The 27,922-nt window shown below is 40.4% G+C and overlaps 1 long non-coding RNA gene across 1 annotated transcript; it reads left to right on the top strand.

Moving 5' to 3' along the window:
* Positions 1-5: 5 nt before the first annotated feature.
* Positions 6-21,349, top strand: LOC128374234 (uncharacterized). Its single transcript, XR_008322971.1, has 3 exons — positions 6-97; positions 17,015-17,150; positions 21,096-21,349. It is a non-coding gene; the product is annotated as an uncharacterized LOC128374234 (long non-coding RNA).
* Positions 21,350-27,922: the final 6,573 nt, after the last annotated feature.

Here is a 27,922-nt window from a genome sequence, read left to right as displayed (position 1 = left end):
CCCCGTACGGCTACTGGATGCTGACACCTGCCCGGTACGCAGGTAACTACAGTGGGGCAGCTACTTCTCCAGACACTGAAAGACAGCAGATGATTGGGTATGTATCAGGCGTGACCATAGATAAAAACCCATCGCATTCCTTCATTACCTTGTCTGGAAGTAACATGTAGTAGCACAGACGACATTTCCAGAATCCATAGGTGTTTGGAGTTTCTTCTTCACAGAGTCCCCGCCGATGGGGCTGGTGATTATGATGATCATGATGATGATGGTGTGTGTCAGAGGCTGGGTCTTTGCGGGCAAGGTGAGTCCTCAATTCATTCAACTGGCCTACAAAGTCCCAGTTTCTGGCTCATGTGACCACCAATTTATAGGACAATACACAATACTAATCTTTTAAAGGAAAGAAACAGACCCAGTGAACAGATGGAAAAGTACGAATATTGCCACACTATTAAGTGGGCTAGATATCACATTTAATACCGCAGATACATAATACGCTCTGTAATAATTATAGCAGATTATCACATCATTGCTATGAAAAGAATTAAATCAATAATGACAACCATATATTCATTAAAAACCGCAGGTAATATCATGGGAATATTAACAGTGATTGTTCTTTAATATTTAATGCCAGGGCTACAGTTCAGGCTGTAAAACTAAACAAGAAAACAAATATAAAATCACTTATTTAACAAACCAGAGGGTCAAACAGTGAATGTCATTCCTTAATAATTTGGTTAAAAACCCCCACATTTGATTAGTCAAACACTAAACTTTTCACATGCAGCCAACTCTAAAAGAAAAGCATGCCCATTAAGAGTGTTACAGGAAGCCAGAGCAGAAGTTCTTCCATATGTTGCATATATTGTTGAACAACCTTCATATGTAATTTCTCTAGAAAAGTGACTCTGCATCTAACCAGCCCAATTCTGCTGTGCAGATTTGATTAATAGTGTTTTTGGGGGAAAAGAATGATTTTCCTAGCAAAGCCACTAAAATAGACCAAATTAGAAGAAATTCAAAACTTGATTAAAAACTTCATCTTCATTTATTTCAATGCGCAACTGTACCCAAACCTGAACCCAGTCTGTACTGTTTGCACGCTCACAGCTCGAAATCTACATGAACTGAACTCAAATGAGCAGAAACAGATAGATAGAGCTCTCAAAAAAAAAAAAACCTGAGACGTGCAATACTCTATTATGCTGAACAAGTGCGTCAAGTGGGGAAGAAGTTGTTTTGGAGGCCTGTTTCTATATCTGTCCTGACCCTAGCATGCCGTACATACCTCACTAATGAATTTAGCATCCTGACACTAGATGCTTTATGTAATTAATAGAGCGCAGGGCCACGGTGACATCTCCATGCTGCAAGTGACACATAGGTAAGACATTCGCTGAAGCATGGGATTTTTATTTTAAAAACTCGGCGAGACCTCGGTGATTATTAAAACACACTTAAAGCAGTCCTGTAAATGAAACGGGCTGCCTTGAACGTCAGAGTAGGTGGGAAACCATTACATTTATATTTAATCATTCCGTCAGCTTTACTTGTTAAAAAGCCACTCCATGATCATAAGTTATTCTTAGGCTATGTATAACAAATCAGTGGCAGGTCATTTGTTTTTAAGTGCCTGGTATTCCTCATTGCAGTAATAAGTAATAAGTAATAGGGTAGTAAGTAATAAGTTGCTCTGGGCTGAAGTTCTTTTTAAGGCTCTAATTAAATTACTTGTGATTGTAAATGATATCTTAATGCTAATTAACAGCGTTTAAAATATTTCAAACCCTCTTAACTCCTCTTGTTGTCAGAGGGTCTATCGTTGAATATATTTAAAATCAAATGTAGGGAATACATTAAATTATTTTCGAGTGCTCCCCAGATTGGGAGAGATGCTCTCAACCGTCATCATTGATTCCCTCCAACGTAGCCCACTAAAGCGCCATGACACATCACAGAAAGCAGATAAAACCACTCCTGCCAAAAGCTCTCCATATATGCTGCAGGAGAGTAGGAGCCAGCACGAGTATGAGAGCTGAGGGCCTAGTAAGGGAGGCTTGGTGGAATGAGCCTGGTTTGAATAAGCAGCATGGCTACGGGGAGCTCTGGGATAGTCACCAAGTGTGCTGATTAAAGTTGTGATATTAAACAGTGCTGGCTGCTACCGCCTGCCAAGCCTCTCTCAGTGGCATTTCACATTGTTTAAAAGGCCCAATCGGACTCATCTCGCCACTTGCTGCACAGTGTTGCTTACATCTTTTTTTTCTTTTTTTTTTTCCACCACGGCTGTCTCATATTCTCTCTCCTCGCACCATTTGTTAGCAGGGTTGTAGACTTACTTTAAATAGATTTTGCCTACATTTCCCAGGTTTCTGCTTTCTGCTTTGGGTCACTGGGTTCACTTAGCTCTCAAACTGACCACAACTATAAGTGCGCAGATATGTTAATGCGAGCATATATAAAACTGTGCTACAGTATTGTGTTGACCTTCTCTGTGAAAGCTGAACTTCTAATGAACACACAGTGCGCTCCTTCTCGGAAATTCTGCTCTGAACTCATTCAACTCCCTTTAAAAACGTCACTGCAAATCCCAATAAAACTCTGCCATTATAAATATACAATTCATAAATACTGGAAAGCAGGCTTGCTTTGTGTGAAATATATGACCGATCCCCTCCCCCCGTTTCCCCTTAAAAGGTCAAACTTCAGATGTTGTGGTCACTGCAGGTTGTTGCATTTCTTCAGCCACGATTGAACAGATACCAAAGTTATGCACCGAATCGCACTCAAGGAGCCAGCAAATGCTGTAGTTTGATCTCAAACGTTTGGAATGAGACATAGAACGATTAAGCTGGGGAGGGAGGGAGAGAGAGAGAGAGAAAAGGCAGCAAGAAAAGTGAGGGACTTTTAGGGGCAGCTGTGTTTTATTAACCCAGTCATAATGCCCCTAAAAATCCTTATTGCTCTTGCAATGGTCAACAAATCTCCTGTTGCAGCGTGTAGAGGATCTCTGAGAGGCGTGTAGGGCTTCACATTAACAACCTGTCGCACTGCAGGGCCAGGGCACTGTTCAATGTATATGTATGTGTTACATCCAGAGATTTTCACCTCAGTTAAACCACCCATGAAAGTCACACGCTTACTGAATTACAGAACACACACATTTCAAGATGAAGTCTCACGGGAGCTGCTGAAATCAAGCCGTAACAACAGCGACCTCAGAGGTTTCATCAAAACTTTCACAACGTGTTTGCTGATGACGATTAGCGCAAAGTTGGAAATGGTAACAGCTCTATAAGAGAGCTGCGTAGGCAGAATGAAAAGCATCTCTAAACCAAACAATACCAATGTTTCCTTTTTGGCAGACTTATGAATTATGCTGTCATTATATTTCTAGCCGAGTCCTCATAGTTTAACATGCAGACAGGGGAGTCGACAACGCTCTGTGTCCTTCAGTGTTTTGACTTTGTGTTTGAGTGCCAAGGAACAGACAGGAAGACAGAGACAGAAAGGCAGAGAGGCAGGTAATAGGCTGGCAAGCAGCGAAGAGTATTAAGATATAAAGTACAGACTGGATGAAATAAAGACAGGTAAATAATGAGACATCTTGAGGGAGATGAGCATGCTTGAAAAGAAGAAGACAGAGACAGAAAGTGACAGACAGAAAGGAAAGAAAGACACAAATGGACAAGTAAAGACAGAGAGGGCAAAGATATCGAGGCAAGCAGGCCGTGGAGGACTGGGATCCAGGCCTGGGTGTGGTGTGGTGGGCTGTCGTGGCTGGAGAGCGGGTGGTGTGGAGTGGAGCTCTCGATGTTGGTGAATGAGTCATCGGAGGGAGGCTATTCTGTTGAGTTTCCCATGTGGGACGGCCGCTGCTGAAGGAAGGAAGAATCTTCTCCACATTGAGGGAAAGACAGAGAGAGAGAGAGAGACAGACGAGCAGACAGACAGACAAGGGAAGAGGGAGTGAGGGAAAGTGTGGATGATGACTCAGGGCCACGAACCACATGGTGATGGAGAAGGGAGGGAGGAATTACTCATCAGAGCATGTGGAATCTCATATGGCTATCACAGGACTGACAGTGTGCTTCCCTCATGGCTGCTATTCACCCGCCATCCAGCCGCCGTCACTCCCTCAGGCTGAAAACCAATCAGCCTCGCTCTTACTAACCGAGAAGAGAGTGAAGGGGGATCGGGGTTAGCTGGGAGTCAAATTCACATGGGAAGGGTTGTAAATTGTTCATTCAAAGCTGAGTGCCCTCCAGGTTGTGCACTTTGGGGTGTCACAAGTGACAGTTTGATAATAACTGAGTATTTTAACTCCTGTATCAAAGCCAAATCCATCCCAGTAATGTTGAGTCACAACAGTGGCGTAGGCAGAAATTGTGTTTTGGATGGGCCAATGCAAAAGTGGGTGGGCCATCTTCTCCCAGAGAAAAGAACAAACAGACAAACTGAAAAACGAGCAACCAGCTTACTTTGCAACGTTCTGTATTACAAAGGCAATAACAGCAAAACACCTATCCAACATCACCATCTAACAGCTCATCAGACCTGCACAGCAATGTCATTTTATTTATCATTTAAATATCCTGACATGATCAGTCAGGATCTAATGTTGGTTAATGTTCTGTCTTCTACATTTTCAAAAGGTCACATACACAGTCCAGGTTCTTACAGTGAAATTGTTTGGAGTAAATCAGCCAATCCTGAGCTCCATCAGAGTTGTCTAAAAAATTATTTCAGAGGCTAGATGTTTAATTCTGTTTCCACTGACTTGTGAAGTTAATAACTACAGTTTTTAGTGGTCGTTTTCAGTAGTTTTGGCATATGTCAAATGGTCCGTGAGACACACAGTTCTTTTCTTCACTCCACTATCTTTCAACGCAGTATCTATTTTTGCTGCACCAGCTTGCACATGACAGAAAAAAAAAACTTGCAACAACACAAATGTACCTATAAGCTTCAGTTCCCCCAGCACCTCTACTGCCCACGGCTATGGGTGAACCCGCATCAGGCTGACTGGGAGAAAATGCTACACCGCCAGTGAAAGAGTGGCTGGGCTGATGTGCCTGGTGGTCGCTGGAGGCAGTGGCATTTCTTCTTCCTCAACTTTTTTCAAATAACACGTCAAAAACTTTGTTTAGCCATTGTTAAAGTGTTAACGTTACATTGCCTGAAAAGCCAGCTATTGGTCGACGGCAGCTCAGGAAGGTCTGCGTGTCAGAACCAATTACATTGTGGAGACTTCCAATATTTTATTTCAGCAGTTCTGTTTTAATCAGACGACAAATTCAATACACACATCAAGTCAACTAATCAAATCAAGCTGATATTTATTTATTTCCTTATATACATGTATTTTGCTCAAACATGGCTCGGTGGACCAGTGATTAATGTGGGTGGGCCAGTGCCACCCAGGCCCATTACCAGCTATGTTCCTGAGTCACAGCCCTCCTGTTAAGCGTGTTTCTGCTCCATGTTTTAAGTGTTCCAACAGGGTGTCGCTTTAGTTGTAAGAAAATATGTACCAGCAAGTGTTGTAGCTACTATAGTTTCTAGAAACACGTGTGTGTGGGAGGCGAGACAGTCTTGAGTCCTGGCTTTAATCAAGAATGAGACATTTTATCGAGTGTAAATATCATGGGGCTTTTCAAACAGGAGTTTCACCTCAGTCCGTGTCTGCTTATAGTTGGGTTTTAAATTACAGCAAGTCGGTGCAGGCCTCTCCGCTCTTGCTGCGAATTAGGCAATCCTGTCAAAATATTTAATCAAAGGAACTTTTCAAAAAGGAGGAGAAATAAAAAAATATCTTTATGAATATGTATCTACGGCACGCAGTGAACAGAGGGTGACATTTTGAGTATGCTCTTATTTTCTCTCTCTGTAACTCCGCTTACAAAACAGCTCATTCATGGAGTAAACCCATTTTAACAGTGATAAGTATGCCACTGGAGCGAGCCTTTGGATGACTAAGTCGTACTGAGTGATGACAAGACAGAGAATAGAAACAGGTGAAAGGGCCACTGACACAACATGCACCACAGCTTCTCTTTATCTGCTTGAGACTCAGCGGTTGAACCTGTAGGTGTCCTTGAATGTGACTGCTGGTGAATTAGTCACTAACAGATGGCTTAGTGGTGGAGTTTGTTTGTTGGTGTGATTGTGAACACATCCACCCACCTCTATTTTATGTGTATGTGTGTCTTAAGCAGCTGTCATTAAGATTCAGGGCATGCAATAATTTTTTTTGGAACTTATAATATGTGCATATGCAGCAGAAAGAAGATGGTGATGAGTGCACCATGGTGGCATGACTCAACAGGTGAAAGCGGCACGCCCATGAGACTAGTTTATGCTCCCCTCTTACCAGTGGCGGCTCAGTCCTAGATCTGTCTAACAGAGGTTGCCATTACTGTAGGGTGTGTGCTGACAGCGCTCCCAACACCAGAAGAACCACTCAAATCCAGAGCAAACACTGCAGACAAAAGCGAGAGGGCAAGAAAAACTGGAGCAGACCTTCCCTGTGTGGATCCCACCAGCACCCCTCTTAAAAAATGAGAATGAACCCTCCTGACCTGCTTTCAGCCAATCAGACTGCAAGACCTGGCATTGGTATGACTAAAGTAAATAGAGAGGAGTTAAATCAGCCATCACATCATTGCAATGATGATTTCTCCTTCGTAGTACTACCTTAACCCAAGATAATGTGATGCTTTTAATGCTGTCCACTGTCTTTGTAGAGCCAGTTACACCAGCTCTTGGCCTCACTGTAATGGGAGTGTTAAGATGTATACATCATTAAATGAGAACAGGTTTCACCAAACAAACTAGTTATTTTGAAATTAGTTATGAATAAAATGTAACTGCCAGGTGTTACTGTTGCATACTGTACGAACTAACGTTATATGAGATACATTTATACTGAAGAGTAAAAGAGGTAAAATAGAATTAGGTCGACACATCTGACACTTGATATAGCTTCAGCCATGTTAATATAATCAGAGTTAAATGTTTTAAGAAAAACATAGTTAAAAATGCAGCTACTCCTTCTTCATTCTTAAAAGAAAACCCAGAAAGATGTTTTTCATATGGGGACTGGGGAGTTTTCACATCACACTTTCCCAAGTTTCAAACTGTGTCATTCTGCACAGTTAAGATCAAATATACAAGTGAAGTAACAAGAAGTCTAACCCTAACACATTTTGAATGGAGGGGGACTTTAACATGCTGGTTGGCTCCCTAAAACTGTAATTATTGGTCGTAGAGTCATGCTACTTTTTCTGATGCTATAGTGACCTGTTCATTTCAGCTGATTGCCTTTGTATTTACTAGCTAAGATGTTCCTTAATAATCCCCTCCAGACATGATTTAAGATATTTATAAAATATTCTACTTTGAATAATACTTTGTCTGATATGGTTTTTCTACAAAAAAGGTTCAATTATATTATTATATTAATAAAATACTTAAAATCCCTCATTAAAAATTCCAGACTATGAATATACAAATATTTTTAATTTCAAAAGTTTGAATTTCTTGTTGGACACAAAATGTTTATTACTTTACTGTCAAGTCTATTCTTAGTGTATGTGCACTGGAGCGTTCAAGTTTCCACTTCACACTTGAGTAAGCTGAATCTTGGATCAAGATTGGCTCCCACCTACTTGTGATGTCACAAATCATATCCTTAAAATTGGATTTTCAGTTAGCACAGAGAAACTTTCCACTTTCAGCAGATGAATGTGGAAACCGCCTTCAAGTGTCAAACTCTGCACATAAATCATTCAGCTCAAACATCCAACAGTAGGAACAAAAAGAAAAACAGTTTTGAGTGGAGGGGGACTTTAATGTTGCAACTCAATCTAGTAAATCACAAGCTTGAAACTAGCAAGTAGTTACTAAGGACAAAGAAAGGAAAGGCTTAACATGCAAACTATTACAACTATTTGATGGGAGAGATCCATTTACAGCGTCAATAAATCACCTCAGAAGGAAACAATTTCCAGCCGTCCCCTTTGAAAAGATCTGGCAGCACCATGTTGCCAGTGTAAACAAATATAATAACAGAGCTGTGCTGTGCAATACAGGAAGTTTAGGTGGTATGTGGACTGAAAGGTTAAAATAAACACCAAACATGACTCTTAGGCTTCAGCTATAGGCGCAGGAGGCGTGTCTCTCTGTCTCTCATGCACAAATCGAAATTGAGATGTGTAGACTCAGGGGTCAGCACTGTGTACACACAAACGTATACTACACACAAATGCACACATCCAGATATATGAACTCTCTGGCCCTCACCCTCTCCCTTACTCACTGTTTACTTTTCATAGGGAATGTCAAACTGTTGACAGGTATTGAACTTTTCTGCACCCAGTTCAGTTCAATCGGCAATCGGCCTTCATCTCCCACTGTTTGTCTTAGCGATTATGTTTGCAGATACATAAGCATGTAGTGCCGCTTCATATTTGCAGTGTTGATGTTTGCATTGTGAAACTATTTGCTGTAGTATGAAGAGAAATGCAGCCCTCCTAGTCAAGAGGCTGAGCTTCATTTCCACCTAAATATATGGAAAAGTCATTCCTCCTATATTCTCCTCTCTCCCTTGTCAACCATCTACAGAGGCAGACTGGTTTCCAGTTGTTTTCTGGCTATTTGGGGTCAACGATGCATGTTGGTAGACCTCATCCGCACTTTCTCTTTGCATTGCAAAATCTGCTGGAGGCTGAACTCGGCTCAGCGTTTGTTTGCCCCGTGTTGTGTAACAATGAGCTCCGCAGGGCGATTGGCAGATGTCTGTTTAATGCTGCAGATACAGTCATGCCATTGTGTGGAGTCAGCAATTGAATGTGTGTGTTCATGTGTATAAGGGGTGAGGAAAAGCGGGCGTTTGTTTTGGCAGAAAAATCATTTGCCAAAGAAGGTGTTCTGCTGCCAGAACTCACCAAATAAATGTGTGGTGGTGAGTGTCAAACCTTTTTGGTAGTCATGTTGGCCATTTTGCCCTCCATACACAGGTTTTTTTGAACTAATGGTGAATTGTAGTGGGTCTGTACTGTATTTCAATGTGGTAAAAAATAGAAGGGAGATAGCAATGGAAGTGAGATGCTAGTTCCCCAAACTTTGTAACATTTGTAGTTAAGAGGATGAAGTGAATATTTTCATTTAATCATGGGCCTGACAGAGCTTCATGGTCGCTCTGATCTTTTCCTCTACTAGCTGTGGCTCACTTGAATCCCCATTGTCTGGCCCAAGCAGACATCCTCCAGTCCAGAAGCCCTCCATGCCAAGCTTGGCTCCGAGGCTATTACAAAAAGGGAAAACCCATCTTCCCCAAAACCTTCTTCCATTACAGAAAAGAGGTTTTCCGCTTCTATCGAAACTGTCAATGGAAGTTATTCAAGCCACTTGGAAAACATCAGTTGCTGCTCTTTTCGGTCTTTATGTTGGCGAAATCATCAGTCATGGGGACAGCATGATCCTTCCATGGTTAGTTTTCAGAAACAAGGGAGATTGTGTGTGTGTGTATGTGTGTTGTATGCGCCTGTGTTTTTGTACCCTTGATGCTCTTTGGAGAAATGTCAGCATCTCCATTGCTTTTCTCAATGTAACCTCTGCGAGCTGATGTGGACATTAATTAATTGCCTGCGTCTATGGATGAATGTGTGGATCTTTTAAAGTGTTGAATGAAGAGCTGCTTTATGTTGGCACCAGAGAGATGGGAGCCACAATGTGACAGACAGGCCCGAGGCGACCTTAAGCCCAGCAATGTGCCTTTTTGGAAGTTCCTTCTCATTCCTTAGGCATAAGAACAGTAACACAGCGCCCATCTGAGTCCAAAACCAATAGTTTTGTAAATATCTTTTACATCTGCATCCCAAATATTCAGATGTGTGTACATGACACTTTCATTTAGTTTGACAGTTTTTCTTCCTTTGTGCCCCTTGTGTTTTCTTGTCGTACTTGGCTGTTTTTGTCTTGACTTATCTTCTTGGCACACAGAATGGGTTATTTTGGGTAATGTGGACATGTGAATGAAAACAGAATGTACCACATACAGTATGATTGCGTGCAGAAATTGTGTATAGATATATCTTACATTAAATATGTGTATACATACATATATGTATATTCAATGTAAGATTGGTGCTAGCAACTTCCCCTTATCATGTCATCTCAACAACTGTGACATATCCTCCTGTAGTTTTCATATCCTGTTCATTTTAAAGGAACAGTTATGGAAATTACGAATGTTTGCTTTCTTGTATAAAGTTAGATGAGGCAATCAACACTACTCTCATGTATGCATGGTAGATATGAAGCTAAAGCCAGCAGTATGTTAGCTTTGTGTAAAGACCCGAAACAAGGTGGAACAGCTAGCCTGGCTATGTAAAGGTAACAAAATACGCCTACCATCACCTCTAATGCTCACTAATTAACACGTTATATCTCGTTTATTCAGTAAGCTTCAAACAAACAAGCTGTCTAAACATGTCCAAAGGCAAAAGTGATTAAGCCTGTGAATGTTATACTCGAAGGTGGTGCAAAAGGCCTGCTGTTTTTGCAGAAGAGGGGTGAACTGTGACAGACTCTGTTTTACACACAGTGGATAATGACACATACTTTCACACAGACAAAAGTGGGATAATTAGTTGTGTGAAGATTCAAGAAGAGGCATTGAGGGTTCAAGTCCTGCTTACTTTCTCACCTTTGCTGGGTGAAGTGGACATACTTGTCAGTACTTGATGTTTGCAAAGTTACAGAAATTGTCAAACTCAGTCTTCCAAATTCCAACATCGAAGCGATGCAAGGAGGATGGTTCAGATACTGTCTGCTAGTGTGCAGACGAGCACTTTGTTTGAAGCATACTGACACCTTAAAGTGGAACTCCAGATTCTTAACTATTAATGTGGCCATGAAAAACCACCTATATCACCGTTTGATATCACACTCTCAGTTTGCTCACGTCTGGTGGGATTTCAAATGCTATGTAGCTTAATTGTCAAATAGCCTCTGGCTTTATTAAGCATGTGGGGAGGATAGATGTCTCGAGACAACCTCAGCTGAGGAGTTGGAGGCAAAAATGAATGCCTTAGCAACAGCTACAGCCATTTCATAAATCTACTTGTTCTAAAGGAGCATGTACAGTACATAATAGATTACACACGCCCCTGTTGCAAAAGCTGTATGGGAGGCGGGGGAGGGGTCAGAGGGTGATGGGAGTTTGTAGGATAAACTCAGCTTAACTTTGCCTTGTCAGCGCACCCAAATTCCCCTCATAGCCCATCATGCTCCCCTCTCCACTGTCCATATTAGAGTCCCTTACTACTGTGTGCAAAACAAATGTATTCTGTATCTAAAAAGCTATTAGAGAACCTGAGCAACTTAATGTAATTTGAATAAGCACCCTTTTATACAAAAAGCAGTCCCTGCAGGAATAATTAACACAATTTCAACAATTCCTCCAATTATTTGTTTGAGTTTGCAGTTTTGCCATTTTCTGTGAGAAAAAAAGAAAAGAAAAATAAGTGGTCTAACCTGAGGAGTGCTTTCACATTTTATTAGTGACTGCATTCACTCACATACAATAATCCAATTCACAAAAAAATGCTACAAGCACGGGAAAAATCAAATCATACCTCAATACTGCAAATGTTAATCAGCTAAAATGGCAAACCATTTTTAACCTTACAAAACTAACTTCTTATAATATGAAACTATTGGTAACCTCTTGGATGTTCTGCCATGATAACATTTAAGGCTCTTATTTAATTTTGTGCTGAATTATTTTAAATCCACAACATTACAAAAGCTGTCAAAGTTGGTGACAGACGGCCACAATAATTATGACCCACAAGTCTATTTTTGGGGAAACTGTGAAGACCCAGACATTGCGTCAATTGTCTTCCACTACGACACACCACATGGGATAAAACGAGTAACTGTTGCGGCTAAAGCTAGTTCATTTTTATTCCACATGCCCCACGCCTTTCAGGTTGAGCTAAAGTCCTGTAGTCTGATCCTGGCACACAAGTAAGTACACCAACTGAAACATCTGAAGACCATTTATACTCTTACTGGAACTTAGTACGTAAGAAAAAGACGCAAAACACGTAATTTAATATAAAGACGCTGTTAGCATAGGAAAGTAGCCAAATCACAAATAATCTGCAAGATCTTGGCAGGATCGAATGAAGTAAATTGTGAGGAGAATGAAGAATTTCATGATTTATTTCAAACCTGATAACATTTTATTTTTCCATGTGCTGTTTTCAGTTGCCTGTCAGCCTGACTGTAGATTTGTTATACAGCTTTAGGCGAGTACTTGGTTAGCTAAATAAGAGCATTTACATTAAGTGTAGCCCATAATGCCAGCATTCACCATGTTTCTTAAAGCTGAAGCAATGATTGTTGCACAGGGATGTATGGCTGAATAGAACTAAAAAAAAAAACAGGCCCCGACATTTCAGGAAAGCTGATACAGTTCACTCTGACAGGTGGTTCACAATGCCCAAAACAGCAAATCATTAAAATTTTGAAAATGTGGGGAGTTTTTCCCTCCAAGTGTCAGGTTCCAGGCAATTAGATAGGCAAAGACCAAAATTTTAAAGTTGGCTACAAATCTAGAAGCTGACAGTATTTTATGCAGACTATGCAAGTACTTATTTGGTTAGACTTTGGCAACACAATGTAACGCTGCAGATATTAATATTTTTAATGTCATTTTGGGAGCTGTTTCAATCTCAACTTGATTCACTCTTGCATTTCTGAGCCAGTGGGGGCCGTATAAAAACACTGGCTGGCCTCAACCAAATTTTACGCTCTAGCTAGCTGGTAACCACCACGTTAACTGTTGTGTTCTTTGTGTAAGCTGCCGGGGTTCAGGCTCAGGGAGGTGTGTTGGGTTGCAAGCATGGAGATAATTAATTGGTCACAGTCTAGTTTTTCCGGGAAGTTGACTGTATTAGCGAGAATGTTTTCTGTTATGTTTTCACCCTCTTCTTTCATTTTTTTCCTTACTGGCAACTGTCACACAGAAAGCTTTGGAGAGGATGTAAATAAGATGAGATACATGGCTAATGAGCAAGCGTTTAAAAAAAAAAGAAGCTTGCCGGTAACTATTGTTTCAGCAATGGCTCTCTGTTTACTCACATGTCAATAATTGGAATCTCAAGGCAGACATCTTGCTTAATTGCCTGTTAACACAAATAGGCAAAAACACTGTTTTTTAAACATTTGTTGTTGTGTCAGTGAAATCATATCTGTTAAATGTCATACTTTCGATTTAAAAAGTCAACACATCTGCAAACAAAGATCGAGACTCTACCTCGTAAACTCAAACACAAGGTAAAGTCTCAAGTCTCAAGGTAAACTGTCAAACAGATTAACATCTAACTGAGACTTGCCAGATGGACATAATAAGTCTATATTAAATACTGACAGTCACTTCTTCTCTGCGATATGTGCAATGCTGGAGAGTAAAATGACGAACCCCCCACCCACCCACCCCAAGAGCAACAAGAAGTAAGGAATGGGTCTTCTACTTTCAGATTTACAGCTGTGGGGTCACCAGTGGAAGTGGAGCTGGAGCAGAGTGGTGCAGCCCTCCCTCCCTCCGTCCTTTACCTCCCCTGCTCCCCTCCCACCCAATTTCTGCTCTCTTTCATACTGTATATGGGTCATACTGCGACTGTGCGTACATGCAGGTGAATATGGTTTCTTTTCCAGTGAGCATATGGAAAGAAATGCTCAAACATTTACTTAAAGAAAAGTTGCAACAGAGTGGGACAATACAGTGTGTTTAAAGGTCACGCATTTAAACCTTTGCTTGTAAATGTTATGAAGGTTGATGCCTTTCAGAATTCAAAATTAATAACTGACCTGTAATAACTTTTTAAATTGTTGTAGCTGTTGGCTCAAGTGCTTGAGTAGTTTAAATCATCATGTTTTCTAAATGTTTTATGCTTTGCTTGTAACATTTTATTCTCTAACTTCAAACATTGAAAGATAAAAAGCATTTTACTGTTATTATCGCAAAATTGGACACACATAAAAGAGGCACCTTGTTAAGTTTCACCACTGGTCTTTTCAAATCTGCTATCTGTGTGCATGTATGTGTGTGCATGTATTTATAGCCCTATGTGAACATTTAGAGTATAGAATCCATAGAGTACACTTTATTTGAGAGGGTGGAGTCTGTCTATGTGGTGCACTTCCTTTTTTCAGGACAGTTTGCAATTTAAGGGAAAAGTAGTGGATCAAGAAATATTGTACTTTACCAGAAACCTACTAAAATACATAATAAACTATGAAAATATGAAAACTGTCCTGAAGAATCTGAAACAAAACATATTTTTTGGTTTTACTAGTCACAGAAAATCTTATTTAGTCCTTACAAATGTGTATGAGTATGTATTTGTGTGTGTTTGTTCCCACTAGTTTACCTGCGCTCCTCATGAGAAGTTGCCACAATCTCAGCCCGAGCAGGAAGGCAGGATGTTTTTGATGAAGCAGAGGGCTTAATTTAGGCTGAGGCATTCTCAGTATCTGTCACCTAACTCCCAGCGATCTTAACACACAGAACAGGAGGCGATTTTGTGTGTGTGTGTGTGTGCTCATGTGTATTCAGGCAGGCGGGTTATAAATTCAAGAATTGTACATCGACACCTCTTAAAGACTACAGTGAAAGACGTCCTCATTCTTTTTAATGATGAGAATAATACCAGCTTTACAGAACACCATTGTGATATGATTTTCTAACGAAATATTAAAACCACTGGTCTTAAAAAATCACACTAACCCTGCCAAAAACCCCAAATCTTGATTTTTTTTTCTTCTGAAGGAATTGGCTTGGTTATAGCTTCTGCTTGGCCATAAAATAACCAGACAGGCGAAGGCATCGCCAGCAAACCAGCTAAAGCAGAAAGATTAATGCCAACAAGCCGTGCCAAAGCCTTAAGCTTGCACCCAGTGTTCTCTTTCTGGTACATAAAGACATTTTCAGCCTACTTCTCTGAATTACAAAATTTATCTGCCTGTATGAAAAATGTTTTCATTCACAATGCTTCAGGAAAAGCTAACTCTGTTATAAAGCAGCTCTATTGTATCATATAATTACATGAGTGTACACTTGGTAGCCTGCTTTAAGCCTGAGGTGTCATATGTGTTTGATGCACGCATATGCTGAAAGGAGCAATGTGGTTTTTGAAACCCCCAGGAAAAAAAAATCTTGTGACACTGCGACCTCGAGTTTGTCGTAATTTTAATGTTGCATTAAATGAACGTGCTCTGACTTGTCTAGTGACTGCACAGTGTGCTGAGAGGAGAGATGTGTGGTCGTCATGAATCCATAACGAATGGAAAGAAAGGAAGACCACACAGCGGCGTGGTCAGATCAGGTTGTCAGAGACCATATTTAAAATTTGGGTCAGAGTCCAGGCCATAACCTCCCTCTCTCTCTCTCTCTCCCTCTCACTATTGCTCTACACTCCTTCCTCTGCAACCTATTTCTCCTTCATCTCGTCCCACTACCCTCTCTTTGTTGTTTCACCCTCTTGCAGCTTTATCTACTCACCCACTTTACATATTCACATCTTTATTTCATTCACCCTCTCTGCCTTTCACCTTTCTGCTTGTCTTTTTTCTCTTTATATGTGCTGTGTGCTGTCTAAGTCATCCACATTTAAGAGGCAGCATCTTCAGATTAAGATGATATTAGTCTAACTGTAAATGACTAAGATGAAGGTGAACATGGCATTTAAAAATGCAGTAACAATAGCAGTAAAATGTCACTGTAAACTTTATGAATTGTTAACTGCTGCTCATCTCCCATGAGGAACTATGAACATTTGAAGCGAGTGTAAGGCACAGACATGATTCATATGCAGGTTCAGTGGCAGCCAGATGACTGAGTGTTGTGAGTGTTACAATAAGCCTATTCAGTTCTACTTTATAACATTTAAGAAAAAAACAAACAGAGACAGCTGTTGCTGGAGTACTTACACAAGACTGAACTTTTTTTTTCAGGGGCTTCTATTGTATGGTAAATAAGTCAAGACAAAAAAATTATCAGAGTTTAGGTTTGTGAGCTACTGAGAACTACTCTGATATTTTGGGAAATTAGAAAAACATATATCAATATAATCTCTGTGCATTCAGCAGAGAGACTGATCCAGAATGTGTTAAACCTCATTTAGCACTAAAACTGGAAGCCTGGGAAAACAGCTAGCCACTGTCAACAGAGAAAAATACACCTTCCAAAAGTACTAAAATGGTCTTACTTTCATGTTGTATCATGTTCGCTAAAAGGAAACTAGTGAGTCATCATTTTTCACAATCATGTAATTATGCAAAGCTGGTAACTTCACAATGAGTATGGACTCCTGAGGGGCTTCAGACAGGACAGTCTGGTCCCGGTTGTTGTTGGTCACTAAGTAGCTCTGATGCATATGTTAACTGCTTGGTAAACCATGTTTCTCTTCTCTACAAATGTAAAATGTTCAGGATACGTAATTATGACTGAGCTAAGCTAGCTGTTCTTCATGGGTATTATTGTAAGATTAAATTGATTTTTCATCTAAATCCTGGTCAAACTTTATACAAGTAGAATATTTCTTTAAGTCATGAAACTTTAAGTTACCCACAAACAGTATAGATAGTCTGCATATGCCTTTATGAACAATCTGGTGTATTGTTGCTTGGAGACTGTTAAATAGCCAGTGGTAAAGTTTGATTCAAGATTTAAGAGGTGCCACACTGCTGCCTATTCTCTATGGCAGAGCTGGCAGATCAGCAATGACTTAAACATTGCTTGTGCTGCCATTCATCATGGTAAAATGGCAAAAGAAAATCAACTGGCATAAATGTCAATGCTTTTTTTCAGCTTGCTGAATCAGAACCTATTGTGGGGCTATGAACATGGCTGCCAACAATAAGACATGATGACATTGTCCTGTTTTCACGCTGGAGGCCTCCCAGTAAGGAGTTCTCTTGAATACCTCTTCAGAGTGACATGGAGACGGGCCCGCGACTACCAGCGGAGCCGAGCTGAGCAGAGCTGAGCTGCAGAGCTGCTTTAGAGCCCTGCTGAGACCTGCCAGACCCACAGCTTTCCCTGCCAGGGGCCTCGGCTCGCAGTCAGAGTGAGTTACAACCCATGCTCCTGACACACACTAATACAGAAACACACAGACAGATAGCTTAAACTTGTACAGTATGCAGGCATGCAGGCGCACGCATAGATGGAATACAGTGGAGTATATGTATGTGCACCACCATAAACCAACACACGCGCAGATAGAAAAACAATACACGTGCATACAGTATAAGCATGCAGACACATGCAAATGTATGCACACAAGTACCCCATTAACAGTGAGTGTAGCCACAGTGGACAGCTTAGACACACAAGTTGCTACTGACAGTATGTCCCCAACTATTTTATTCAAGTCAGCACCACAGTATTTGTATGTTAAAGTGAGCAAGTCCTTCTACAGGAGCTCTTTCTCTCAGGGTTAGTTTAAGGTCAAGGTCAGGCAGCGGCTGGATCAGCTGGATTGATCTGTCTGGGTAAACATGTAGGGTGGAAATGAGCATGTTTGTGATTAAGGGCTTAGCAGAAAGTGTGTGTGTGTGAGTGAGAGAGAAAAAGAGATTTAGTGAGAGAGCAACAGCATCAATATATGGTTGTATATATCCTGTAGCAGATGGTGATATATATCAATTGCATGAATTTGTCAGTATATACTCTCAAATGTATCTTTTTTCCTCAGAGCTCAGACAGGATCACCTAAACCCCATCTCAACATGATGAGATGAAGCGTATAGTTAACAGAGGCGAATTAAACCCACCGTCTCCTGATTCTGTATCATTGTAGATGTGTCTACCCTGTAAATCCAACTATTTTTTCCTATTAGTTTGGAATATATCACCAAGTAATTTAATTGAATGAATTTATGACAAGGCTGTTTTTCTTAGCTCAAAAGTAGCTTAGTAAGTATCTTGGAGCTACAGCCAGTGATTGGAACTTAATGTACGATGGAGAATGAATTGTATTCTACATATTATTGCAGGACAGAGTGAAATAATCACAGCTTGAGTGAGAAAATGACCTCAACATCTCCCCAAAGGCATGTTCGTTTTGTTTTTGATCATTAACTATGTAGCTGAAATAGTTGGTTGTACTGAATAGTTAGTCCAAAATTCACAAGTGGCAAATGTTAATATGAATAATATTATGGTTAAGGGTGGGCAATCAAACTGTGGTTAAGGGTGGGGAATAATAATGGATATGTTTCAATATTAAAATATATTGGAATGGGGAGACCTTGCATGAATGACGCCCTGTGGTTTTAGTCAGTGCTTATTCCCCACATATATTAACAGACACTTTCCTTAGTGATGGTATCTATCCCTGCCAAGTACTTGTTGTCTGTGGTCATGTACCCTTCAAACAGGTTTGCACCTAACAACTTTTTCCACCTTTTTGATGAATCTGTCCATTATTTTCCCAATTAATCTATTAGTAATTTGGTCTATAAAATGTCAGGAAATGGTGAACAATGTCAATCATAATTACCCCAATGACATCTTCAGTGTCTTGATTCCTCTAATAATCAACAGTCCAAAGCCCAAAGATATTTAGTTTACTACCACAGAGGGCCAAGAAAACAAAAACATAAAAAGTCACTTTTAGTAGCTGGAATCAGAGAATTTAGGCCTTTCTTCCTGAACGATTATTTAAAACGATTAATTGATTATCAACATAGATTTAAACAACCAACTGTACTATACCAAGCACTATATTTTTTCAGCAGAGCCCTTACTAATATGCTGAAATGATACTTTTTGCATCTGCATAGCTACAAATGTCAGCACATATGTCCTACAGCCCAAATTTTATGGCAGAGTGAACCATATGTATCAACTCCATGTGTGTACACATCTGCATACACACCCAATATAGTGTTACATTGCTAGTCCACCCTGCTGTTCACATCCACGTCTGTTTTGGGGTGCATCAGACAACGAAAGCAGAAGAAGAAACTTGTAAATCTTTTAGTGACACATTTCTCTTATTTTTGTCATTGTGACACACACATCAGACAGCCAGAAAGTGTGACTGGGAATCACTTTCAAATGTGGTAGTGGGGTACCTGAATTATTTAATCTAGTGACTTCACTTGTAAAATGTGGTTGTCATTCTCTTTTATAAACTGGATCAGATCAAAACTATATTTATCACTCACATGAGGGTTGACGACCATCTTTCTTCTGGCTGTAGGAATTTATCTCACAGCAATAATATACTGTGTGTGTGTGTGTATATGAGTAGCTATAAAGCTTGTGTCTAAATTAATCTCAGGAATGTTGATGCGGTCCAGAGTTTAATAGAACGAGGCGTGGGTGTCGAGTAAGAGTCCCCCAGGGCAGAGTTAAGGTCTTAAAGTACTAAAAAGCCCCGACCCAGATCCTACACACCCACTCAAAGGGACGGAGCACCTCTCTTCCAGCCCAGCACAAGCTTTCATACTTTCACTATGCAGCAAAGACAAGAAAAAAGATATGAACTCAAACAACACAGATACGTTTCTCAGATTAATATGAGCACAAAATGTACCCAGACGCAGATGCTGATGTCTTCGCTCGCCCACAACCAAACACATCCCTGTTGTCTTGTGTTGCTCGTCATGCAATGAGGAGCACATGACTTAAATCGGGTGTGGTGCATGACCTCTTATCGGACAAAAGCGTCCCACAGAGAGAGCCGATGGTGCGGTGGAGGTGGGGCGAGGGGGGATGTGCCTCCCCGCCTGTCATGTCTGTTGGCAGTCATGAGGTCCTCATCCCGTTCGCCACACTGTGTCTCGTGGTTCAAAGACCATAAAATGTTTGAGCTAAAAATCCCCTGCTTTTAAAAACATCCAGCCATGGCGGAGTGTTGTCAATAAATCAGCTGCTTAGCCCAAGGACAGTGGCATTAACTGAGAGGAAGGAAGTGTTTGAGACTTCTTTTTAAAGGCAAGAATGAGGCCTTTGACTTTTTTTGTTGCGTCTCTCATTGAGGATGATTGGTTTGTATTTTCATACAATTACCCCCAAAACAGCCGTCGCCAACCCTGCTCCTGATAGCTGCTGCCCTGCATGTTTGAGGTATCTCCCTACTCTAACGCGCCTGATTCTAATTAGTGACTCGCTATCAAGCAGCTGAAGCTTGTCAGGGGCTTGATAACGAATGAATAATTAGAATCAGGTTAAACTGGGGAGATACCTCAAACATGCAGAGCAGTAGCTTTTCAGGAGCAGGGTTGGTGACCACTACCCTAAAGCTACACGCAAATATTCAAAAGAAATTCTCATTTATCTGTGTGTCTGATCTCATTTTAGTGTCTTGCTGATTAACTTGTATCATTTAACTGTCATAATGATGATATGTGTATGTTGGATGAATGGGTCGTGTGTCTCATAGCTTATATACCATATCTCAGGTATGACAGGACTTACTTACAGCTGTACGGATGTTTTCACTAAAACCTCTGAAACACTTTTAGAGCCCAATAATCCTAATACTTAAGAAAATACCATATATTTTAATGTTGCACAGTAGGTTTCATAGGCAGGTAGTTAAAATGCTTCTGCAAGTGTTAAAATGGCTAATAAAGCAAAATGCTCCACACCAAGGGCAAGGTATCTTGTAGAAATTGGTGAAACAGAGGCCAGCGAGAAGGAAAGGAGTGGAGATCAGGGTTATAAAAGTTTACTACTGAACATCCTGTCAGAATGTTTGATTTGGTTGATAGCTGTAACAGGCTGGCAGCGTAACCAATAGGGTGAAATCAAACTGAGCAGAGATGTGTGAGGATATGTGTATGTGTGTCTGTGTAAAAGCCGGCCGTCCCATCACAAGGTATCATCATTGAGAGGCAATGCCCCCAGGCAGCTGGCCGCAGTCCACCCAAGGCACTTTAAATTAGAGTAGTGTTCACTAACACAAGGTTACAGGGTTCATCCGCAGTCAAGATATGAAAAGGGCCAATTGTCTCGAAGAGCACTGATGGAAATCAAGTGAAAAAGCTTTGAATTGCAGGCCTATATGTGACCATAGCTAATTGTGGAGTGAATCGAAGGACCAAAAGGATGGATCGAGGCGTATATAAGAAGATGCAAAGACACATGGTTGTCCCTTTGAGTGAAGGCTGCTTAGAAGAATGAATAACTTCATGAACGTAGAGTATGCTGTGTAAAATAAATGAGTGGAGTAAGTGATGGTTTTGTAAAATGTTTGATTCCTGGATTATGTACTCTAATAATGTGTAATATATTCAATAAAGAGTCTCTTCAAAATAATATGAATTGTGTTGCTGTCTGTGTGTAAAAACTTTGCATTACATGTTATATATTTGATATTTTTTAACTTGGAGAAAAAAAGGAGAAAGGGGTATGCTTAATATTTAAAGTGTCTCTTATTATTATTCTTATTATTCTTATTATCTTATTATTATTCTTCAAAGGATACATTTGGTGACGTTCATATTTTAAAGTACCTCTCCACTCAAAAATATGTTTCTTCTTGTTCCTATTGGTGAATGCTTGAATTTCACTGTGTAGAATGATGTATGTGCAGAGTTTGACACTGGAAGGCTGTTTGCATCTCATTTTCATGTACTGAAAGTGGAAAGTTTTGAAAATTCCATTTTAAGGGGCAAGCAAACAAGCATAATTTGGGACATCAGAAATAGATTTGAAGCCAATTATGGTCCAATATTCAACTTATACAAATACGATGTGGAAATTTGAAGCCTCCAGTGCACATACACTGAGAATGAACTTTACAATGAAATATGAGACATGTTGTGTCCAGCAGTTTTCAATGAGGGAGAAATAGTAGATACAATTTTACAGATTTTAAGATATCAGACACAAATTACTGTTCATTGTAGAGTATTTTATATACATCTTAAAACATATCTGAAAGGTATTAATTAACTAATTATTTTTAAAGAAATTACATGAAAAATCAAAACCAATGATGTACTGATATGACTAACTGGTATGGTCTGTGCAGCCAAAGCAAAGATGTAGCTTATCCCTCTGTGTCACAGATCAAAAACACATCAGTGAGCCACACTATTGCAATTATGACATCTGCTTTCTTACAATGAACATGTAGTTTATTTTGAGTCTGTCCCACATACACCATCTTTGTGCTGCCAATACTTACCAGTGCACCAAATCCACAGATGAAAATAGTTCTCAATTTGCTAAAACTACAGTGCCTTGCTCTTTTATGAAATTATTTAGACTTAAAAAAATAAAGTATGAGCGGTTTAAAGACTTAACATTTGAAATGAAAAGAGACTCCGGGCTAAGAGCCACAGACAGAAAAATATCCTTTTTCTTTAAGAATGTGTTTAACACCCATTTAGTGGGTTTTTAGTGAAGACATGCATCCAAAAAAAAGGATACTTGACGGCTCATGTAACCACTTCACCTGTGTGAATGTTATTTGTCTATGCTAACTGCTCTGATAAAAGCCTAGGAGGCCAAAATGTTTATACCCTGTGCTTAATAAATACAGTAGGACAACAAGAAGTGTGATTCATTATTTTTGCTTGAGTATGGGTGACATTTTTTGACTTTTGGTAATCAGTTCACGCTGAACAGCAACAAAATATTTTCACTCGATCTCATTCACAACATCTGCTATGGTTGAAAATGCTGATGGAACGACTAAATCATGCAAGCATATTTGAGGTGAAACAAGGAAGCTTACCCAGCTCTTGGACAAAGAAAGAAAGAAAAAAAACATGTTATCAGGCTTCAACTGCTATGTAAAACGGGAGTAGTCAGGACTCCATTCTCTATGCAAAGTGACAGCTAAAGACTCAGTGGGGAGAAGAAATGTGTAAATGATCTAACTAACCTTGTTTAGCTCAGCCTCTCTGAAGATGTGACTATCACGCACACACACACACACACACACACAATGTCTGACATAATGAGTCAGACATTCCTTGCATATTTAATACTCTGCTCTCTCGCACCAATATTTGATAAGCTAGATCACTGCATTGAAGAGTTTACAGGATGTCACATGCTGTTGTTTGCAAGTGAAACAGTTTCACTTTTAAAAGCAACAAATACTTTTCTCTGAGAAAGAGGAATGACTTGAACGTGCTTCAAAATAGACAGTCTTTAATTGCAGCCGTTTTCAGTACCTTATCTGGTATATGTTGATATCACTGTTAGTCATGTCTGAAGAATCTGTGGTGAGTGTTTGTGCGAGTTTTGTTTTCGAGACACAGTTTTGGCAAACCGCAAAATTCCTTCAAATCCCCCCACCAAATTATTAACTGCTCCCAATAAAGCAAACTGTAACTGTGAGGAAATGTCCCATGAAGCAGGGTCTGAATAAAATAAACAGCCAATGAACACGAGCAGGATCTCAGGAGTGTTATACTTATTACACAGAATTTTGATATCCTGCTTCTCACTCACGGCTGTAGGTGCTGCTATTTTAAGTAGTGCTGCTATTTTAAGTATTTCCTACTTATTTGTTATTAAACTTCTTTATTGTTATGGTTTCACATGAGTGGAGCACTCGGTAAATAAGGTGAATATCCAGAAGCTTGACTATAACTGCCTGAGCTCATTATTTATTGAGGACACTTTTATTCCATGTGACCTGCACTCCGAGTTAAAACGGGCATATGACTCCTTGTGTTACACTGCTTCACATCAGTAATTTCATCACATCACAAGTATGCAGTACTATATACTACATGGAAAGTTATGTAACTGTGGGAAAGCACCCATCTGATGAATCTGAAGGAAAAACTGATCTTTTACATGGCAACTATCCTATTTGTCCAGTTTGTTGAATTGTGGTTCCGCCATGGATCTGAAAAGTAGTTTAACTGTGAGAGGCTGGTGGCGTGCCCCACCCTGTAGCTGCATCACATGGCCCATTCATAAAGCCAGATAGCCCAGCCCTGGAGCTGCATCCCAAGGCTTATGCACAATGCCTACAAGCTTGACCTAGGAACTGCATCAGGAGGTCTGGTCGTACAGCCTGGAGCTGTATCCACACCCTGGAGCTGCATCGGAGGAACTGCTTACATAGTCCAGTGGGACCCGTCTAGGATTTGCAAACATGCAGACACGCCTTATCTGTCCTGTATTTCTTCCAGATACTGAGCATACACACAGACACTCACAGATAAAACAGCAAAAGGCACAAAGTCAGATAAACTCGCACCTTCCAACTTTGAATACAGTTCTTCATATCCTACAATAAAAACACCCGTTGCTAACAATAACTAAATGTGGCTACAAGGCTAAAATGTCCGCAGTAACTTGTGTGTTTATCATCGGTAAATACACACAGCTGTTAGCGTCCAGTGTAGCGAGTGAACAATGCTGGCAGCTCCACACCTCCAGCACAAGGGACACATTAAGAGAAATAGTAGGAGGAACTGGCCCACTCACTCTACACAGCAGTTCCCACTGTATGTGTGTTTGTGCACGCGTGTGTATGTTTAATGTAAAATGTCCTCATCTTTAAATTAGGAAGTCTTATTGCAAGTCAGGGATTACAACATGTTTGCAAAGGTTAAAAGTACACACGTAAGATGAACTAATAAAGACGTGGAATGAGATCTATTGAATACGTTGGATTGATGTTTAGATTTCAAATACACAAACCAAGACCTTGAAAGCTCATCAGAAAATCTAACACTATTCAGTTCTGCTAAAAGTTCACATTCAGTTTTGGCACTTTCGAGTAATTCTAAAATGTTATTCTATGGGCCCAATGTTTCAACCAAGTTAACTTAAAAAGTTTCAGATCTTTGTCCATCATCGTTTTCTTACTTGCATCAGTCAGTTACCACACAAGTAGATGACTTTCACATGCACATAGAGATGGCACCCTAACATGTTCCATTGCTCAACCTGTTGATCAGGCTCTTTCTCAAAGAGCATGATGGATATTTCTCTATAGGCTGTGTTTGTTAGCAGTGCCAACAAACACAGTTGATTTAGTCTATTTAGTCTGCCAACTGCCCCAAGCTGAATTCATAATTTATTCTAAAATTTCTATAAGCTGGGCATATAAATCTCAGACATGAACAAACTACATGGGCAAGTTTGTGCACATCAGCACACTTATTTGACATCACCACAGAAGATGTGCAGGGTCTAGTTATGCAGCAAGCTACACATCCTACTTTTGCCTTTATAAAACAAATGTTGATAAAGATGTGAGTGAAAGGCTGGACAACAAGGAGTTGCCCGAGAACAAACTTCAGCGTCTGTTTGGGTTTTGCAACCGATGAAATCTCTCCGATTTCAACAGCAATCCCCATGGCCTACAGCGCCACATGACCCCGACACTGCACTTGGTCACTGGCGTTGTCGGCTGTGAGGACACACACACACGCACACACATGCATACACAGGAGGACCCCTGACTCCCTTTTCACCAGCTCACCCAGAGAGCACTCCCTCTTCGCAATCCCTCTTTTTTTCCGATCGCCGTCGTGAGTAGCAGACGGTTTTGCCATCCCTCTCCCAAAATAGCCCCCCGTTAGCACAGCCAGGTCAGATGGTTTTGAAACATCCATGGCAAACGGTGCTGGAGTGCAGGGGAGGAGGGGGCACGAGTGTGTGACCATGTCTTGGAGAGCTCCAGAAAGGTGGTCATAGGTGGGCCTCAAGTGGAGGTTTCTTTCACACTTGGGTGACAATGAGTGCTGGGGGACAAAGGAGGGGTGTCTAAGAGAAACTGGTGATTTGTGTGTGTGTGTGTGTATGTGTGTGTGTGTGTGTGTGTGTATGTGTGTTTGCAAGCAACAGGTGGCATTTATTTAATCAATTACATTTTAATTCAGAGATATTAGTATATTACAAAAATGTACAAGTGAGTGCAGGGTTGTGTTCTTTTTTTCTCTTTCAGAGCTCTTGAACTTATTTTCTGGTAAACAAGAACTTAGGAGTAATTCATCATAATGGATATTACTAAAAAAAAAAGTCAAATGCGGTGGGAAAAAAAATTGTTTTCTATTTGAGCTCCAACACTTGTAAACAAACACAAGCAGTGGTTTCTAAGAAACATGACTCAGAAATCATTCTTGTTGATTTCATGCATGTTTTCATGGAGTAATCAGAACCATGACAGAAGTGATTGTGAATGCCGACTCGAGAGAATTTCGCTGACAAATCTATAGGCAGCGGTAAACGATCACATGCACATCTGGTTTGACTGATGTTGTACTGAAGTTACTTTTTTAGCAGTTGTAACGCACACGATCTGTAGCAGTGTTGACTAAAAGTTAAAATGATGTGGAGCTTGGCAGGCCAGAAGATAGATTTACTCTGACCCTTTGTGTGTCTCGTTCGCAGGCAGTTGGCTTATTGATTTATCAGAGAAGTAGGCCGAAGCTTGACATAGAAAGCGAGCATGCAGTCTCCTAATGACTTAACCACATCAACTCTTTCTCTTCTGTGCTGTTCACCCTCCCTACATCTCTCCCTCCAGGCACCAACCGTGGCTAGAACACGGTGAGTCACGTTGGAACAAAAAGCCCCATTCAACACACACACACACACACACACACACACACACACACGATCAACTCTAGCCAGCCTAACTCTTACAAATAAAAACACCTCCTCTTCTTCTACACGCCCCCCCTTTCAATCTCAAGGCAGAACCAGATCGCCATGGCTGCAGTGAGCCTAGATTAAGCCAATCCAGTTGCCGAGCGTGGCTCAAGTCACCATTTTGGGGCTGCTCCCAGAAACCATCAGGAGCCAAACCTCCCGGGGTCTTCCCACCACATCACACACCCTTCTGCCTTGGCACATGAGCGTGTGTGTGTCTGTGTGCGAGTGAAGAGAGGCAGAGAGAAGAAAGCAGGATTAAAAGATAAAAACCATACGAGCAAACCAAATCTATTTTGAAGTACTATGACTTCCTTCCTTAAACAAGGCCTCAGTTACTTTTTTTGTCCCACATGACACATCATCACGCTCCTTCTTTGGATTTTTTACAGAACTACACTCTGATTATGGGTGATTTATTCATTTTATTGGTTTATTTTTCACAAGGTTGAGAAATATTCAGTGAGTGCAACTGCAAGTGGCCAGGATTAGCCAACAAACGGCTGGTCAGCTTAGTTTTTCTTATTTGTTTATTCTTCTTTAGCAATATCCGATTAGCAATCCCCAAATGATTTAGGGATGTCTGGGTTTGTTTCTTCTTATAATCTTCATTGCGTGTATATTCTAAACAGACCTCTGTGTGCAACCAACTGAGTATTACAAACTGAATCGGAGGTTTCAACATGCAAGACTCAGATCCTTTACTTGAGGAAATACTACAAGTTGTAAATTATTATTATATTAACTTTTCAAATAAATGTAGCAGTGAAAAAAATAAAACAATTCCAATGAAATTAATAAAATCAAGAGCAGAGTTATGGCAGCATGAAATGGTACCATACAACTATATTTAAATACAATACTTTCAGGCAGTGATTAATGTACATGCAGCTCATCCGTGAGCTGATTTAAAGAGACCTTTCACGATCCCCTCTGCTACCTGAACCCATGTAACATGACAACAGTATCAAACACGTTTTCTCTGGCACTGTGCCAGTATTCACACTTGTGGTCGACATAGGAGAAATCTCTCAGCAGGTCACGGAGTTTGAGTCACACACTTGTGTCAATGCCATCTATAGACTGTGATAATAGGTTCATACAGAGGCTCAACGCACCACAGCCTTTTGATCTCGTGATCTTCTGTATCTTTGGCCTTTTTTTATGGTTCAAACATTTCTGAGAATATTTTCACAAGCAGGAGTTAAACATGAAGGCACTCGCCTGGCAGCTACGAGTTTTAGTCATTTT

This window comes from Scomber japonicus, chromosome 2 (assembly GCF_027409825.1).
Source record: "Scomber japonicus isolate fScoJap1 chromosome 2, fScoJap1.pri, whole genome shotgun sequence".
Classification (NCBI taxonomy): Eukaryota; Metazoa; Chordata; class Actinopteri; order Scombriformes; family Scombridae; genus Scomber; species Scomber japonicus.
The sequence above is the reverse complement of the archived record's forward strand: the minus strand, read 5'-3'. Positions and strand labels throughout refer to the sequence as shown.